Source organism: Pan paniscus, chromosome 6, assembly GCF_029289425.2.
Source record: "Pan paniscus chromosome 6, NHGRI_mPanPan1-v2.0_pri, whole genome shotgun sequence".
In the NCBI taxonomy this organism is placed as follows: Eukaryota; Metazoa; Chordata; class Mammalia; order Primates; family Hominidae; genus Pan; species Pan paniscus.
In genome coordinates, this window is record NC_073255.2 from 167,659,859 (window position 1) to 167,664,610 (window position 4,752).

The 4,752-nt window shown below is 48.2% G+C and overlaps 1 pseudogene; it reads right to left on the reverse strand.

The window, feature by feature from the left end:
* Positions 1-686: 686 nt before the first annotated feature.
* On the reverse strand, positions 687-4,520 carry LOC100978243 (zinc finger protein 131-like; annotated as a pseudogene).
* Positions 4,521-4,752: the final 232 nt, after the last annotated feature.

Here is a 4,752-nt window from a genome sequence, read left to right on the forward strand (position 1 = left end):
ATAGCATTGTCTACATTGCTCCTTACCATATAAACTTTGAAAGAACCAGAGATGCTTTATAGGAGTTTAGTCGGTTTTGAAAAGGCACGTGTGTGTGTGTGTGTGTGTGTGTGTGTGTGTGTTTTAATATTCTACAAATTTTCCCACCACCACTCTTTGTGTTGCAGAGACAGCATCGGTGACTACAGGGCTAGACAAGAACATTTGTTCAGACTAAAGAAAGCCAGAAGCCAAAATTCAGCTGCACAGTAACAATGTACTTTTCATCATGCAGCCTTGTGTTTCCTATATATTTGATTTTCTACTATGCATTAGAATACATAAACTTGTATTCTAATGATTTAAGTTTGATTTCACAATATGGAAAAAATTTGAGAAAGAACATGACCTGGGAAAGAGAAAAGGGAGAACTTTTACCACAATGAGCATAGATACATTCGTACCCCACTATATGATAAGAATATAATCCATTTAAGTTATGGAAAAGATCTCTTCAGTTATGGGAAAGATCCCTCTGCTGTGGCATTAAGTTTGGGGAGGGGAATTGACTTGTTCCAACAGAAACAGAAACAACAGGAAATAGCTTAACTTTGGTCCACTTGTCTGTTAGTTGAACGACAGTCATACTGCCTATAATCGGTTCAGAAACCCAACAAGTATATTTTAAAATATATTCATGTGTAATTTCATTCTAAAACTGGCATAGCTGTTCTGTCCTCATTCTCTGCCTTTTCAGCTTCAGAATGTGCTGTCAGCACGGTCTCTAATCCTCAGCATCTTCGTGATCTTCCCTGGCAGCCTCAGCATCTGCTTGGCTAGGCTCTGTCTTCTCTTGGGTCATGATTTCTGGGGTCATGTGGACGAAGCCTGCTTCTGGAAGTTCACTTTGTACTTCCACTGGCATCTGATTTACCCGTTCCACATGCGGCTCCTCTCCTTGTACTTCAGTACCTTCTTCAGGCTGAATTCAGCCCACTGCTAGGTAACTCACTTGGACCTGCTCTGGAAGCTCACTCCTGTGTGTCGGGCACCTGGCTATCCCTGCGTGGTTCTGGGTGGACGTGTTCCACGATCGCTTGTGCTGAATCCACCTGGACCTGAAACAGTGGGAGCACGTGTACCTCCCAGCTTGTTCTATAATATCATTGATGTCACAGGTTCAGCTTGTACCCGTGTTTCTGCTGAAAGAACTTCTTCCATTACTAGACGCTTTGATATATTGTATCACTGAGATGCCTTCTTAATTCATTTCCTTGCATAAACCACAAGTCACATAAAGTACAATGGTCGGGTTTATCTCTAGTATGTATTACCGAGTGATATTTGAACTGGTTCCAGCTGTTAAACACACTGTTGCAGACCTGGCACTCATGAGCTGCTTTCTTCCTTTTTTTGCCCCTACTCATTTGGCATGCAGTGAGGTGACATTTGAGGGGGCTATTTCTAGCAAATTGTTCATGACAATTTGGATATTCAAAAGGTTTTTCACCTGTATGTTTTTGAAGATGTTCTTTAAAATGTCCAGAATGGTCACACGGTTTCTCACAGTACTGACATACATGAATTTTTCCACTAGTTCTTTGCTTTTTTTTTTTTTTTGAGACGGAGTATCGCTCTGTCGCCCAGGCTGGAGTGCAGTGGCGTGATCTCGGCTCACTGCAAGCTCCGCCTCTCGGGTTCACGCCATTCTCCTGCCTCCGCCTCCCGAGTAGCTGGGACTGCAGGCGCCCACCACCACGCCCAGCTAATTTTTTTGTGTTTTTAGTAGAGACGGGGTTTCACCGTGTTAGCCAGGATGGTCTTGATCTCCTGACCTCATGATCCGCCCGTCTCGGCCTCCCAAAGTGCTGGGATTACAGGCGTGAGCCACCGTGCCCGGCCTCTTTGCTTCTTACTGCCTCCACGTTCTTCAAGGTGGTAACAATTCAGGTGCTGTTTCCATGCGCTCTCCTGAAGATACCTTTTGTTGCATATTTCACAGTTGAAACTCAGTGAAGTGTGATTTCATGTGTTCCTGTTTGCTTGTGGGGTCAGATGCACAGCTGTCTTCCTCTTTAATCTGCCCTTTTCTGTCACCTTGGTGGTACTGAAACAGGAAAAGCTCCCTTATCCCCCTCACAGGGTGTGTGATGGGGGCGTGGCTAGCTTCTTCGGTGCTGCTGCTCAAACATCTAGGGGGGCAGGTTGTGGTTGTGGGCTCCAACCCCACGGCAGTGTCTTGGGGGAAATGTTTCCAGCTCCTGAAGCCCCAGTGGGCGTGTGTTACAGGTGCTCTTTTAATTTTGCTGTCTGTAGGCGGCTTGTGTCAATCAGCTCACTTAGACCCTCTGCCTTATCACAAGGACAGAGGGCTTTGTGTGTCCCAGGGTTCTTGCCCTAGTGTACCGGAAAAATCGGATCACATGTGGGCTTGGGGAATGAGTGCAGGGTTTTACTGAATGGTGGAAGTAGCTCTCAGCAGATGGATGGGGAGCCAAAAGAGGGATAGAGTGGGAAGGGGGTTTTCCCTTGGAGTCGGGCTGTTCAGTGGCCAGACTGTCCTCCTACCACCCCTGCCAAATTCCCCTGGGCATCCGCGCTGTTGTGCCGGTTGATGGCCTGCCAGCGCGTGCAGGTGCCTATTTCCGTGCTCTTCCATTCCCCTGCTCCTCGATGCCTAGCCGCCTGTGTGCCCTTCTGCTGCTGTGTTCCTCTCGACATCCCACTGCTTGTGTCTATGCCGCTAGGGTCGGGGGGTTTTTATAGGCCCAGGATGGGGGGTGTGGCGGGCCAGGGTGGTCTTGGAAAATGCAACATTTGGGCGCGAAAACAGGAGTGCCTGTCCTCACGTAGGCCCATGAGCACGGGCCCGAGCGGGGAGCCCTCACCAGGGACCCTGCCTTTCTCTACCCAGCATTTCCCTGCCCCACTCTGGTATCAGTACTTGCTGGTGATATCTGGCAACAGTGCTGGAGCAGAATCATCAGAGGAACCTGTGCTCTGTATGTACTTTATGGACTGCTGGGCAGAAGCCCTTCCTCGAATGTTTCCGTGCCTTCATCTTCTGCTTCAGTCATGTCTTCGGCATTCTCTACCTCAGTTTCAACAGGGTCTGACTCTGCAGATGGCAGTGACTCAGCGATAATGTGAAGTTTCTGCAATTTTACTTTTTTTGGCCTTACTTTTTCCTGTGGTATTTTCCTTTAATGAAGTTGAGTTTTGTTTTGTTTTGTTTTGAGATGGAGTCTTGCTTTGTTGCCCAGACTGGAGTGCAGTGGTGCGATCTTGGCTCATTGCAACCTCCGCCTCCTGCATTCAAGCAATTCTCCTGCCTCAGCCTCCTGAGTAGCTGGGACTACAGGTGCCCCACGCCCGGCTAAATTTTGTATTTTTTAGTAGAGACAGGGTTTCGCCATGTTGGCCAGGCCGGTCTTGAACTCCTGACCTCAGGTGATCCGCCTGCCTCGGCCTCCCAAAGTGCTGGGATTACAGGCGTGAGCCACTGCACCTGGCCTGAAGTTGAGTTTTCTTTGTTCCTAACTTCAAGGGCTTTGATGGCTTCTAGCATTTGTAGATGTTCTGCTGCTTTCCATACATCACTGGCTGCTTCTCCTTGTATCATTAATTTTGCTGTACATGTGAACTCAATTGAATGGCAAAAGGCCATTTTACTAATACCTTCTATCTCCACCAAAGGTTCTTGGGTAAACTCTGGAAAGAATTTGTAGAAGGCGGCCGGGCCCAGTGGCTCACCCCTGTAATCCCTTTGGGAAGGATTACAGTAATCTCTGTAAGCGTTTTGGGTGGCTGAGGCAGGCGGATCACCTGAGATCAGGAGTTTGGGACCAGCCTCGCCAACTTGGCAAAACCCTGTCTCCACTAAAAGTACAAAAATTAGCCGGGTGTGGTGGCGGGTGCCTGTAGTCCTAGCTACTTGGGAGGCTGAGGCAGGAGAATCGCTTGAACCCGGGAGGTGGAGGTTGCAGTGAGCCAGGATCGGGTCGCTGCACTTCAGATTGGGTGACAAAGTGTGACTTCATCTCAAAAAAAAAAAAAAAGGAATTTGTGGAACTTACTGCAAGCAGCCAAACCAGCCTTGTGAGCCTTCAAATGGTGTCCGTCCACAATCAGGGTGATGTCAGTAAAGCAGTCCTGCCCTCACTGTTCATTCAGTTGGTCGAGGATCATGTTATGACGTTCATGGAACTCCTGTAGGCGTTGCATTGTCTCTTCAGCCTCCATGGCTGTTGGGTTGCTCTGCCTCATGCTCTGCCCTCCTTCCTCTTTGTCCCTCAGAGCCTCTGGTTTTGTGCTTTCTCCTCCCAGGGCATAATGTGCCCCACAGCTTTCCCTATCTCTAAACCGTGGCTCTCCCTCCATTTCCCCAACAAGAGCCGGGTGCTCCCTCTGCTCGGGCCCCGCTGGTGCACGTGCGCTCGGTTGGACACACGGGCGGTCGCGGCCTCTTTCTCTACTTTGAAGACTCGGCTGTAATTGTGCTATTAAACTTCTTCCATATTATACCCAAAAGCAGTGCTTCATTTCCCCCCAAAAGAAGAAATCAAGTAAGTAAAAACATGTTATAATTTATATAGAAGGGTACTTTGCATTTGTTAAAATGCTTTATAATGGTTCTAATCTTTTTCCTTAAAGAAACCCTGAGAAAGCCTTTCTTTCTCAGCTGTACAGATGGAACAGGTGAGGGGAGGGGACGCAGAGGTGTTGCCCAGAGCTTCTGAGTCCGTGGCTGAGCCCAAATCTCTCAAGGCAAAT